General features: G+C 39.4%; 1 protein-coding gene across 45 annotated transcripts in view; it reads left to right on the top strand.

The window, feature by feature from the left end:
* The window catches only part of RIMS2 (regulating synaptic membrane exocytosis 2), a 748,658-nt gene that overhangs the window by 500,899 nt on the left and 232,374 nt on the right, over nt 1–15,385 (top strand). The window lies entirely within an intron of this gene.

Here is a 15,385-nt window from a genome sequence, read left to right as displayed (position 1 = left end):
GGAGTTTTTCTATGCTCAACAGTTATAATACATTTCCTTTTTGTTATTTGTGAAATTTGAAGAGGAATTTGTGTGCAGTGTACTTTAGCTGGGAAGGAATCAACATAGAAAGGAAATCCTTGGAGTAGGTCCTGCTGGCCAGGCTAACGGGCTTTCCCATTTCCTATAATCCAACCCCACTGGGTTGGAGAGGCCCAAATGGCCTCATCAGCCCTTCCCTTCCCCAGGTCATCGTTTTAAGCACTTACTATGTGCCAGGCACTATACTACGTGCCAGACTATAAACTCATAGGTAGGGAATTAGTCTGCTTATAGTTATATTGTACTCTCCCAAGCAATTAGTAGTGTGTAAGTTCTCAATAAATGCACCTGACTGACTAGATACAAGTTAATCAGACTGGACACAATTCCCATCTCTCATAGGACTCACGGTATTAATCCCCATTTAACAGGTGAGGTAACTGAGACACGGAGAAGTCAAATGACTTGCCCAAGGTCACACAGCTTATCTTATCTTTTCAACCTCTTGTTTTATCTTTAACTCTGGGGCAGCACTAGTCTTATTGCAGTGTGGTTGGGGTGTGTGTCTTCCTCTCACTTCTGGTCTTTGGAGGCTGGGGTTAGACACCTCCCCACCCCCATTCCAACCCAGACATATATCTCCTTTGCCTTCTAACTTTAGCACACTGCTTCTGTTGAGTATTTATTTGCATGGCTGTTTTAGACTTGAATTATTGAACTCTGAAGCTTTTGCTCCAGAAGTTTGAGATGATAGCTAGTCAGCAGTATCAGTGAATCTCCAAACTAGGAGTCAGAACAATCATCCTATAGTAAGAGCAGTACAGAGAGGAAGACAGGGTAGAGCTGTTGGTCAAGATCCATTTGCTAAGTCTGCAAAGGCCCTCATAATGTTGACTGAATCAAACTGCAAAACTGAATGGTGGCCCAGGTCAAGACATAATCAGTACTACAACTTGGACGGCATAGAGGAGCAGCATGATGTAGTGGTTAGAGCATGGGCCTGGGTGTCAGAAGGTCATGGGTTCTAATCCCAACTCTACCACTTGTCTGCTGTGTGACCTTGGGCAAGTCATTTCACTTCTTTGGGCCTCAGTTACCTCATCTCTAAAATGGGGATTGAGATGGTGAGTGCCACATGGGATAGGGTCTGTGTCCAGCCCGAGTTGCTTGTATCCACCCCAGACTTACTACAATGCCGGGCACATAGTAAATGCTAAACAAATACCATAATCATTATTATTATTATTATTACTATCATAGATAGATGAAGGCTGCATTGTATTTAAAGCACTGAGATTTGGAGTTGCAAATCCCGAACTTGGATTACATAATTCACTTAGAGTGTGCAAGGTCACCTGGATGACGAAAGGGAGAAGAGGCTGGAAAAGGTTTTAGATTGAAAAAACCTCATATTAGCACACACCAGCCTCCTTTTTAACTCATGTATAATACAAGTTGGGAGAAAATGACCTCATCATATGGAAAATATCTTCCAGCACAGACTCAGACCATGTCAGGTTGTGAAGCAGGGCTGGAGAACACCAATCAGGGCTCAAAACAGCACCTTAATCTAAGGCTTTTGTGAGAGTTTGCTTAGTGCCAGGTAGAGATAGGGTGGAGCACTTCCATTCATTCATTCATTCAATCATATTTATTGAGCGCTTACTGTGTGCAGAGCACTGTACTAAGTGCTTGGGAAGTACAAGTTGGCAACATATAGAGACGGTCCCTACCCAACAATGGGCTCACAGTCTAGATGGGAGAGACAGAGAACAAAACATATTAACAAAATAAAATAAATAGAATAAATACGTACAAGTAAAATAAGTAAATAAATAGAATAATAAATCTGTACAAACATATATACATATATACAGGTGCTGTGGGGAGGGGGGAAGGAGGTAAGGCGGGTGGGATGGGGAGGGGGAAATATGTACAAATAAAATAAATAGAATAATAAATCCATACAAACATACATACATATATACAGGTGCTGTGGGGAGGGGGAGGAGGTAAGGCGGGGGGGATGGGGAGGGGGAGGAGGGGGAGAGGAAGGAGGGGGCTCTTTCCACTGAGCCATGCTGCTTCTCATAGTAGTGAAGCCACTATTACTTCCCTAGTAGTAATAGGGCCAGGGGCGTCTAGACTGTGAGCCCGCCGTTGGGTAGGGACCGTCTCTATATGTTGCCAACCTGGACCTCCCAAGCGCCTAGTCCAGTGCTCTGCACACAGTAAGCACTCAATAAATACGACTGGATGAATGAATGAATGAGAAAGTCAGGGTCCGGGACACTCCCAACTCACTCCCAACTCCATTATTGGCAAGGTAGGCAAATCCCTTCCACTATGCCCCAGTAGCTTCTGGGAGATACAGTCCCTTTTACTAGCCCTTTTGCCATGGCTTTCTAAAAAGTTTTTAAAAGTATATCGCTTCAGCTGGGACCTCATTATATAACACTTGAGTGAGGATGTGAGTAAACAACTTGTGTACGTGAGACTGAGTGATTTGTGTGCATGTATAAAGACTCTGTGGTCTGTAATTGTAACTCCTGGCAGTGTTGGATATGTCTGCTATTTAATAGTAATGCCTCCCACACATTTGGGTAAAATCATACTCTGCCACAACATCTTTGAATTGGAGGGAAACTCTTCTAGCCTATCTTATTTATTTTGGATAAAAGGATATTCCAGGACTTGAAAGAGTTAATATAATGCCCCAAGGAACAAATTTACAAATAGGCAATACATATTATGCAGAAAATAGAGCACTAATGAATTAATCAATGCGACTCCATAAAAAGTTGCTCACGATTTTGTGACCTGTATTTTCATTTTATTATTGTGCAGTGCAATAGAAAATGTTTTTAATACAATTGAAATGTCTCCCATTGTGCTGTCAAAATCTTCCCCCTAAAATTAAAGTTAGTTTAAAATTTAAAACAAAAGGTTTGCATATAGTTTGTTAGCCTTATCACCACTTCACAATTTAATCACTTTCAGAATTATTTTCCAAAATTCTCTATTTAGAATGTTAGGTTTTTTCCAGGAATGTTCAGATAGTGCTTATATAGTTTTATAGGGAACTTATTGAGGAAGACATACCAACTTTTTATTCTCTTATACATTTTTCCTGTGTATTTCATTATACTGTCTTCTGTTCCGTTGTGTGATCATCATATTTAATACTTAAAATTGTGTTTTCTTAGATCTGTCTTTTAACATGAATTTTGTTGAAGTCAGTTATCCAAGCAATTAGTAACAACTGTTGTCTGTTTTTAATATCATGAAGCTAATGAGGACAATCACAAGAGTACACCTGTGGATGGGACAGGCAAGTTCATATATGGCATGATTGGTTAATTGAACCAGTATGCCATTCTCATTACATATTGAGTACCTCAAAAAAAACCACAAAACAACTTGTAGGATGGCAGCCCTGTGCTCATCTTAGAAAACTTCATGGGAAATCATTATAATTTTGTTAGTTGTGCAATTAGATTTTTCTGGCTTACTCATATCTGTGTGTGTTACACACATGCCTGCCCAGTTATATAAGGATTTATTTGTAGTGTGTGGAGTTATATTTTCCTAGTGAGGTTGGCCTTTTTTCTGCTGCTCTTAAGATTAAGGTTGTTAGTCTAAAAATTTAATCACATCTGCTTATATTTAGTAACTATAATGAAATGTAATAAAGAAAAACTACCAGGGGAAAATAAATCATAAGGAAGATTGTGTTTATTAGCTTAAACCTTTATATTAGCATTTTTATGTTTCAAAATATCTATGAAAATGGCACAACTACTTATTCTAAGTAAACTAATAAGTTGTGTCCTTTCCATTACAATTAGTTATTTTAGAATTTTCACCTTATCTATAGTGGTGGGGTGTGAACAATCTTCCCTGGATTTGTGTAAAAGATCAAGGTTAATGCATGTATTTCATTTTCCTATCATGTGTTATCTTTTGTGGAGTGCCTCCTTTGTTATTCAGGCTATTGATAGACTTAATTTATTAATCACTACTGTCTGTTTTTGATATCATAAAGATAATGAGGAAAAACAGCAAAGCCCACCTGTTAATGAGAAAAAAGGCAAGTTATTAGTGATTAACTGGATGCTTATAACTTAGATATCCTTATTTTGTTATATATGTGCTTTATGGCTTAAATTTAGAAGGAATGTTCTTAACTTTTCATTTTCTATTTCTGAATTGAATTTTACTACATCTACTAGACTTGAATTATCTTGCTATGATGAGTGTACAACACCTGCCATTTATTTTTAATCATATGGAATGTGAATATAATCAGTATATATTTGTCCTATATGGATAGAATTATGTAGGGGACTGATCATTAGATTATACTCAAGTTATCAGAGTAGCAGGCATGATCTTTCTTACTTTGGGATAGCTGAAAGCTTAACACTTGATTTTTTTCTTGACTTTTACTGGTGCTACATAGTAAAATGTGCAGAGTGGTCTTCTGAACCTTGTAAAATCTCTAGTTATTCATTTGACTGCGGAGCTGCTCTTTCTTTTCAGACTATTACTAATTCTTAGAGAATTGAACGTCCAATCTTTGACTGCAGAAATCCTTTGCTTGCCATAGGGTCCCGGGCAATCAGATTAGTTAATTTAATTTATCTAAAGATATAAGTGACAAGACAGTTAGTGATCTTGCCTTGTGAAATATTTCAGAATTCAAAAGTCAGTAATGTTGAAAACTTAAATTTTTTCAGGTGATTTCCCCCAACCAAAAAACATTTCTGTAGTGCTGACTTCCACATCCAAGCATGGCTGTGAGAACAGAGATATAAGATGTAAAATATTTAAATGTCATGACATACCTAGAAACCAGAACCAAGAAGATCTGAGTCTTTGACTGTGGCAATTACTCTTGGAAATCCTCCTGCCCCCACCATGTCTCACTTAGGAATTTTCTGTGTCGTAATGATTGATGACATTTATTGAGCACTTAAAGTGGGGTTTTTCCTATCCTCTATTATCAATCATCATCAATGGAATTTATTGAGCACTTACTGTGTACAGATCACTGTACTAAGGTCTTGGGAGAGTACAATAGAGTTGGTGAACATGTTCCCTACCCACAGAAAGCATACGGTCTGGTACAGTTTACACTATGCTATCAGAAGTGAAGTAATTCAGAATCAGCCACCCTTGAAAGTCAGTGTAACATTTGGATAAGTTATCTTGAGGAGAAATAGCAGACATCAATACTCAAAATAAGAGCTTGGTTGTCCATTCCAAAAACGGGTCCCCGACTTTTATCGTACGGGTGTTAAACCCCTTTTTTTCCACTTTGTTATTTCCACTACCAGATTCCTGTCTCACTTCTCCACAAAATTCTGTCAATGGACATCAGTCAGTTTCCTCATTGAAATATTTAACAGCCTGGGCAAAGCCCTGGAGGGTAAAACTGTTGGCCAATGGACACGCATATGTTTATATAAATCAATCAATCATATTTCTTGAGTGCTTAGTGTGTGCGGAGCACTGTAATAAGTGCTTGGGAGAGTACAATATAGCAGAGATGGTAGACACATTCACTGCCCACAAGGAGTTTGCAGTTTAGTGAGATGGGCGCACACACACACACACACACACACACACACACACACACACACACACACACACACACACATTCTCTCTCTCTCTGTCTCTCTCTGTCTCTCTCCCCCACTCCCACACAAACTTCCAGGAATTAAAGCTGATACCTAATGAGTAGAGGCTTAAATCTCCATTCCCTGATTCATAAAGATGACTTGAACTTCTACACTTGTATCAAGGTTCATAATTTATAGAGCACGGGTGATGGGTCCGAAGAACAGAGCTTGGGGCTTTTGAAAGCCCAGTTCATCTTACTGGTCTAGTGGAAAGAGGCCGGGCCTGCAAGTCAGAGGACCGGGGCTCTAATCCTGGCTTTTCCATTTGATTGCTGTGTGACCTTGGGAAAGTCACTTCACTTTTCTCTGCCTCAGTTTTCTCATCTGTAAAATGGGCATGCAATGCCTGTTCTCTATCCCATTTAGACTATAAGCCTCATGTAAGAAGGGAATTGTGTCCAACCTGGCTATCATGTATCTATCCTAGGGTTTAGTACAGTGTTAAGTACTAGTAAGCATTTAACAAATACCACTATTATTATTACAAATAGATGCACAAGGTATGTACCCTGACCACAAGAAGCTTATATCTCTAAACTGTAAGCTTGTTGTGGGCAGGGAAAATGAGTCTGTTTATTGTTGTATTGTACTCTCCCAAACGCTTAGTACAGTGCTCTGCACACAGTAAATGTTCAATAAATACGATTGAATGAATGAATGAATAATGGGAGAGACAGAAATAGAAAATTCACAAACAGTAGAATTAAATATAATTGAATGTTGAATTGAATATACACACACATATATATATGCAAGTCACTGACTCTGTATTATAATTCTTTGCATTTGAAGAAACTGGTGTTGATGGTTTAGGGGAGTGACTTCAAAGTTCAGGAGATGATCTTCAGTCTTCGAGAAGTGGTTAACCTGCCACTGTGTCCACTTGATAGACATTCTGTTTAAACTTTGTTACTGTTTATCTCATGGATTATACTAACCCCATCCTATTTCTTCTTCCTAGTGCAGGAATTGTGACCTCACAAGGCCTAGGTAACTGGACAATTTATTTGAAGCTTTTTTGTATAGTGTATGTGGAGTGTTCACCATATACCAGGCATGGTACTAAGCTCTAGGGTAGGTAATAATTATAATAATGATTCTGGTATTTGTTAAGCACTTACTATGTGCCAAGCACTGTTCTAAGTGCTGGGGTAGTAATAATAATAATAATAGTAATAATAATAATAATAATAATAATGGTATTTAAGCGCTGTTCTAAGCACTGGGGTAGAGACAGGGTAATCACGTTGTCCCACATGAGGCTCACAGTCTCAATCCCCATTTGACAGATGAGGGACCTGAGGCACAGAGAAGTTAAGTGGCTTGCCCAAGGTCGCACAACAGACAAGTGGCAGATCAGGATTAGAATCCAGTTCCTTTTAACTCCTAGGCCTGTGCACTATCCATTAGACATGCTGCTTCTGGTGGCTATTCTGATGTTGTATCTCCCTCCTCCAGGGTGTCTACCCCGATTAATCACACTATATTAGATTAGAATTTGCCCACATTGTATCCTGCAGATGCCATGTCAGCCCTTCTGCACCACTTCAGCCCTTAGACTCAAGGAGCAGCTTGGTCTAGTGAAAGGATCACAGGTCTGAGAATCAGCACACTCTAATCTTGACTCCGCCACTTGCCTGTTGTTTGAGTTTGGGCAAGTCACTTAACCTTCTTGTGCCTCAGTTTCCTTATCTTGTAAGAGAGGCAGTCAGGACCTGTTCTCCCTCTCCCTTAGTGAGTCTCTTGTGGGCCAGGGACTCTGTCTGACCTTCTGTTACATTTTATGTATCCCAGTACTTTTTCAATGACTGGCCCATATTATCGGTTTAATGAATACCACTATAATTATATTATCATTGATATTATCATTATTATTATCATTATCATCATTATTATTCATTCAATTGTATTTAATCATATTTATTGAGTGCTTACTGTGTGCAGTGCACTGTACTAAGTGCTTGATTACCATAATTATGGTAACTATTCATAATTACCAATAATTACCATTCATTCATTCAATCATATTTAGTGAGTACTCACAGTGTGCAGAGCACTGTACTAAGTATTCAGGAGAGTACAACAATAAATGGGCACATTCCCTGCCCACAACTTCCACAAATATCTTCCTTCCATCCAGGTCCTCCAATTTCTTCCAAAAGCCCTCGTAACATTAAGTTTATTTCCATTCAGCTGTCATTAGTTTTTTTTTTTAATTATTTTTCCCTCCTTCCTTTAGATTGTGCACACCTTAACATTAAGAGTTCAGTCTCCTACTTCTTTTATAAGGGGTTCGTAACACCTACTAGAGTTTCCTTAGAAGACTCTCAATATATTTCATTCATTCATTCAATCATATTTATTGAGCACTTACTGTGGGCAGAGCACTGTACTAAGTGCTTGGGAAGTACAAGTCGGCAACGTATAGAGGTGGTCCCTACCCAACAACGGGCTCATAACACAGTACCCTGTGTTATGGCAAAATGTGTAATGCTCACTGTTTATTCATTGTAAATCAGCAGCTAAGGAGCTTGTTCAAAGATATCTCCTGGGCAGTTTTCAATCCAATTCCTTTTTTTGCTTTCTCCACATGAAGCAGTGTGACTTAGTGGATAGAGCATGGAGCCGGAAGTCACATTGTCATGAGTTCTAGTCCTGGCTCCACCACTTGTGTAGAGCCACAGTGTTGCTCAGTGGAAAGAGCACAGGCTTGGGAGTCAGAGGTCATGGGTTCTAATTCCGGCTCTTTGGGCAAGTCACTTAACTTCTCTGTGCCTCAGTTACCTCATCTATAAAATGGGGATTAAGACTGTGAGCCCCATATGGGACACCCTGATTACCTTGTATCCTTCCCAGCACTTAGAACAGTGCTTGGCACTTAGCGCTTAACGAAAGCCATCATTATTTCTGTTGTATGACCTTGGACATGTCACTTCACTTCTCTGTGACTCAATTACCTCATCTGTAAAATGGGGATTGAGACTGTAAGCCCCATGTGGGGCAACCTGATTACCTTGTATCTCCCCCAGCACTTAGTACAGTGCCTAGCACATAGTAAGCGCTTAACAAATGCCTTGATTTTTATAATTATTATTATTATTACTAAGCAAATTGTTTATGGCCTTACTCATGATTATTTTACTCTATTAAATACTTGTTGAGTTACAAGAACACAAAGAAACAAAAAGTACTGTGATTGAGTAGAGTAATGCTATGGCAAAAGCTCACATATACACAACCATTTTTTTCCTACTTTAGCCCTACTTTTATGAACTTTTGGTTTATGTTTTACCCAGAACATACTCATGTTGTGTGAAGAAAGTTCCTTAATACTTCTACCATCTTATATTCAAATTGTGCAAAAAGATATACTATAAAAGAAATGACAGTAAATGAGGATGGTATAGCAAAATTAATAAATTTTGTTTCTCCTGCTTATTCTTAGGTAGATAGATGTTAATATTGAAAGCTATGATTTTTAAACTGAATGATTGGTCTCTAAGTGGGAATTGACCATTGCTTTAATGCCCAAATGTTTATCACACTGTGTTGTACATTTAAGATAATGTTGTCTGTTCTTTATCATACTCAAAGTTACATATTCATGATTTTGGGGGCAAGAAGAAGAGAAAAATTACCAACCTAAATCTATTGTCAGTTACAACTTGATTGAGGACAGTGAATTTTGACCATTTTTAAAGCAATAAATTGGCAATACAAAGTAATTGAATGAAAAGAACAATAAGAAATTTAGTGTAGACACAAGGTTGCTGCCCGGGAAAGGGTGAAGGAAAATGAGATGTTCTAGGTAATAATAATAATAATAATAGTAATAATGATGGTATTTAAGTGCTTACTATGTGCCAAGTACTGTTCTAAGAGCTGGGGTAGATACAAGGTTATCAGGTTGTCCCACGTAGGGCTCACTCTCTTAATCCCCATTTTACAGATGAGGTAACTGAGGCACAGAGGAGTTAAGTGACTTGCCCAAAGCCACACAGCTGACAAGTGGCAGAGCAGGGATTAGAACCCATGACCTCTGACTCCTAAGCCCGTGCTCTTTCCACTAAGCCACACTGCTTCTGAGTGGCACTATACAACTTGGTAATGATCCTTCTAACTGATGGGACAAAATATAGATGATGGGAAATCATCATGGAGATACATTACAGGGCATTAGGAAGAAAATATGAGTTTTATAGAGGTTGTGGAATTTGTTGAGGGAAATAATACTGGAAACAGTAAAGCTGTCTTATGTACATAACCACAATTTATTTTAATGTCTGTCTCTGCTTATAAACTGTAAGCTCCTTATGGGCAGGGAACATGTTTACCATCTGTATTGTATCATATTCTCCCAAGTGCTTAGGACAGTGCCCTGCACATAAATACCACTGATTGAATATTGAAATTGTGAGAGTTTTGATCTAGGTTCTGTAACATAGTTTCATTACCATTGTAATGCAAATTAAAAAGGGAAGATGTAAACAAACTACTATTTTGCTTTTGAGCATTACTTTTCCAATGTAGTGAAAGGCCTAAAAGTTCCTTAGAGTAGAATTGATTGGGTTTTCTTGCTTTTTACTAATCAACTTTGTCTTCATAAATTAATTATTTTGTACTGCAAATGATTCAGAAATTTGTAGAGAAATATTCCCAGATTAAGAAACAACCAAAAAATAGTCATACTATTAAGTCAGTATAACATGGCAATACAATAAGGATGAGAATTCTCTAAGTAGGACTTTAATTATCATGGTTTGCTGTGTATTGATGCTTTAAATTGGATTTCACACTATTGCTATAGTCATTCATTCATTCAATAGTATTAATGAGCGCTTGCTGTGTGCAGAGCACTGTACTAAGCAATTGGGAAGTACAAATCGGCAACATATAGAGACGGTCCCTACCCAACAATGGACATGCCACATCTTATCTGCATATGATCTTGAAGTACCCGTAGCAGTTTTAAATAACACCCCCATGGCCCATTCTCCCAGCTTGTTAACCAGTCACTCCAAAAGGTTTCAAACCTTTATAATATATCATCTTGAGATAATACCTAACTCTCTGTGGGTAGACAGGAGCCACAGTAGCTGAGGGAAGCAATTAATCAATGGTATTTACTGAGTGCTTACTGTGTGCAGAGCACTGTACTAAGCACTTGGGGGAGTACAGTATAACAGAGTTGGGAGATGTGTTCCCGGCCCTAAAGGAGTCTTGGGGAGCTTAGGGTAGATAAAGTAGTAGGGGTGATTAAAAACCCCAGTGTGGAAAGTCTGGCTTCTCCCCAGCTTCTTGCCATTGTTCCATTTTTCCCTGGGTTGGCCACCTTCTCAGGCCTTAGCTAGATGATGGATACTAATTGATGACCTGCAGTCATGTAACCAACAGTCATCTCTGTTTGGACTATTTTTTAAATATGGTATTTATTAAGCTCTTACTATCATCATCAGTGCTACTTATTGAACACTTACTACATCCAGAGCACTGTACTAAGTGCTTGGGAGAGTATACAACAGAGTTGGCAAATACCCTCCCTGCCAACAACAGACTTACAGTCTATGTGGGAGTCAGACATTAATATAAATGAATGATGTACAATATGTGTCAGGCACTGTACTAAGCACTGGAGTAGATACAACATAACCAGGTCAGACTCAGTCCATATCCCACATAAGGTTTACAGTCTGAATCCCCATTTTACAGATGAGGTAACTGAGGCAGAGAGAAGTTAAGTGACTTGCCCAAGGTCACTCAGCAGACCAGTGGTGGAGCCAGGATTACAGCCCAGGTTCTCTGACTCCTGGCCCATAGTCTTTCCAGTCAGCCACACTGTTTCTTAATAAATATAGTTGATGATGATTCCTAGGTCGATTCATATTTCTTTTTGTATTTTCTACTGAGTAACATAGGAAAATGATAGAGGAATGTTTAGAGATTATCAGTAAATACTTTTGGAAACTGTCCTCACTATGCTATCAAGAGAACCAATATTATAATCTTTAAACAGTTCTAAGGGTAATCTAGGAAGTTAGTACATATTTTTAAAATGTATCACAGTTGAATGAAAAGAATCACTCATATTTCCAAGATTTTTCTGAAAGCTATCCTGCCCACCTAGTTGTGCAAAGTACACAGTGTGTGTGTGTGTGTGTGTGTGTGTGTGTGTGTGTGTGTGTGTGGATAATATTTATGTATGGTTTGTTTTTTGCCCTTTACCTGGCTTTCACAAGAGAGAGGACAAGACCACTCCCCTTTCCCTCCGTCTCTCCAAAACCACTTTAAAGTCACCCTCAAAATGGAAAAAAAAATTGGATAAGGGCACAGCCTTAGCTACTGCTAATAAAGTTTCTCAGAGTTCTCCTGTTCTGGGATACTTCTCCCAGCTATCTTTCAATGTATGCCCCTGACCACAGGGATATTGGGTGAGAGTAGGCAGTTAACTTATCATGGCCCATCACCACTACTACAAAAATAACTGCTAGTTGCGGAGCACACATTTCTCTCATCCTCTTCCTGATTCTAAGCAGAAGTCATGGGAAACACATTCAGCCCCAGTGTGACCCCTTGTTGTCTGCTTTGCACGCAGTAAGGATTCAGTAAATACGACTGATTGATTGACTACCATTTGACAGCACCGTTTGTGTGCAAGCAGCACAAATCAGAGAAGGAATATTCACTCCAAATGGTGAGGAGACAGAAAGTTCAACCACCGTATTTTCATGGGCATACTGTGCAAGCAAGAGCTCTCTTTCAGTGTTTCATGTACGTAGATGTTAACTCACCATCAGCACTTGCATCTTTGAACACAAAGAACAATTCTCTCACTTTTACTGTTCCCAGTGTATAAGCCACTTCACAGTAGTAAGTTGGACAGACATGATTCTCCATAATCATATTATTAGGCCAGTATCATAGGTATGACTGCACACAGTTTTGTGCAATCCTTAGGGAATGACTCCTTGTTTTCAGCCAGTTAGCTACTGGGACAAGAGATGAGCATCATTCTATCCTCTCCTAAGTTCTATAGGGGGTGTAAAGTGACTAGCTCCAATTTCCCTAGCTCCCAAACTGTGGAATGATGAGAATATGGAATTGGGGACAAGATCTAATTCCAAACCACAAATCGTCCACTACTGGGGACCCAGGGAGTAGAACAACTTCCTGTATACTGTTCTAGTCCACTGACAATTGCAAATTCATTCCTTTCTCCAAAATTATCATTTTCCTAAATTGGAACAGGAAGTAAGGAAGTGGAGTTGAAGGTAGTCATGGGAAGATGGGGAAATCGTGGAACTGTGGAGTCAGAACTTCCCAGCCCCATTACAATGTTCAGCTCCTTAGGGGCAGGGAATGTGCCAGTTTTGTACTTCGAAGTGCTTAGTCCAGTATCATATACCCAGTGGATGTTCAATAAATTCTACTGAGAACCATTGAGAAGCAGCATGGCTTAGTAAAAAGAGCATGGGCTTGGGAGTCAGAGGTCATGGGTTCTAATCCTGGCCCCTTCACTTGTCAGCTGTGTGACTTTGGGCAAGTCACTTCATTTCTCTGTGTCTGTTACCTCATCTGTAAAATGGGAATTAAGACTGTGAGCCCCATGTGGGACAACCTGTTTACCTTGTTTCTACCCCAGTGCTTAGAACAGTGCTTGGCACATAGTGAGCAGTTGGCAAATACCATCATTATTATTATTAATGCTATAATTCCTATTACTACTTTCACCATGCTCTGTTCACTAACCAATATTCCCATCCATACCAAGATCTACTTTAGTGTGCCCTTTATCCCCAGTTTCCTTGACTCTGGACTCCTCTGATGGAGATTGGGAAATTGTTAGGTTTTCAGGAGATCTAGGTGGGAGGGTGAAGGACACCCAAAGAGGCTGGTACAGCCTGGGTTTGATACTTCACCTGACCTTCTGTGGCCGTCTGCTCTGGTGAGTCGCCTCCATCCTCTCATATCTTAGATCCTGGGGCCTGTGATTCTCAGAGTAGGAGAGGTGAGGAGAGTTTAGGGAACTGGAGCCCACAGGTAAACAAGTTGGGTGAATTGTATTTTAGTGTGATTTCCCAAATGCTTAGCACAGTACTCTGCACATAGTAAGTGCTCAATAAATACCATTGGTTGATTAATGGGGAGCTGAGTAGCAGTGGAGGGCATCTCTGCCACTGAATCCTGGCTCCGTCCCTTGTCTTTTATATGATCTTGGGTAAGTCACTTAACTGCTCTTTGCCTCAGTTTTCTCTTCTGTAAAATGGGGATTAAATACTTGCTCTTCCTCCCCGTGAAACTTTAAGTCCTATGGAGACAGGGATTATGTCAGATATGATGATGATGATGATGATGATGATAATAATAATAATAATGGCATTTATTAAGCACTTTGTGCAAAGCACTGTTCTAAGTGCTGGGGAGGTTACAAGGTGACCTTGTTGTCCCACGTGGGGTTTACAATCTTAATCCCTATTTTACAGATGAGGTAATTGAGGCACAGAGAAGTTAAGTGACTTGCCCAAAGTCACACCGCTGACAATGGCTGAGCCAGGATTTGAACCCATGACCTCTGACTCCTAAGCCCATGCTCTTTCCACTGAGCCATGCTGCTTCTCTATTATACTGTTACTTGTTGTTGATTTCCATATTTTTAAAAGGACCTAGAACATGCTAGGTCCTCTCAGGTCAACTAAATGCAAAGCACTACATTACTCCTGGGAAAAAAAATACTAAGAATTAGATGTGATCCCTTGCCCACCAAGAGGGTTTACAGTCCAAAAATGAGGGGAAGTGGAGGACAGACCTATGAAGAGAGAAATATCAATCTAAACACCAAAACAATATAAAAGAAAGTGGGAATGATAAGTAGAATGAGACAATAATAATAATAATAATAATAATGATGGTAGTTGTTAAGCGCTTATTATATGCCAACCACTATTCTAAGAGCTGGGAAGGATACAAGGTAATCAGGTTGTCCCACATGGGGCTCCCGGTCTTTATCCCCATTTTTACAGATGATGTAACTGAGGCTGAGAGAAATTAAGTGGCTTTCCCAAGGTCACAAAGCAGACAAGTGGTGGAACTGGGATTAGAACCCATGTCCTCTGACTCCCAAGGCTGTGCTCTTTCCACTAAGCCATGCTGCTCCCAATATAGCACTGTGGCTAGAGAAAGAGTTACAGCCTCCTTGGCAACTGGTAACAACTGACAACAGTGCCTGGCACAATACCGTTATCATTATTATAATGATATAATAATAATGATAATAATAATAATCCCAGAGTTGCAGCAGGCCCAAGTGGTCCTTTTGGTATTGGAATATCAATTATCTCATCCTCCAGCTGCAGAAGGGAAGAGCAAGAGATGGGGTAGCTTCTATTCCATGCGTCAGACCAGTGATGAACTTACAGAGTTGATAGTAGAATGGAGACAGACAAAGCATTATTTCCAACATTTGTAAGCAGGGCGAAGAATAGAATATGCAAATAAAAAATATTCATATGCATAGAAAATATCCAAATGCACATTACTGCTAGAAAGTCCTTTCTAGTTCAATTATGTGACTTATAGAATTCTAGATCTTGATTGTCTTTGGCAGTTTGATTTCAGGTCAATTGCGCTGCATTTCCAAAGTGTGGAGAGGAGTGGTGTGGCCTTTAGTCGAGTGTATCCAAAAT

The sequence above is a fragment of the Tachyglossus aculeatus genome, chromosome 4 (genome assembly GCF_015852505.1).
Source record: "Tachyglossus aculeatus isolate mTacAcu1 chromosome 4, mTacAcu1.pri, whole genome shotgun sequence".
Lineage (NCBI taxonomy): Eukaryota > Metazoa > Chordata > Mammalia > Monotremata > Tachyglossidae > Tachyglossus > Tachyglossus aculeatus.
This window is presented reverse-complemented; position numbering and strand designations above follow the sequence as displayed.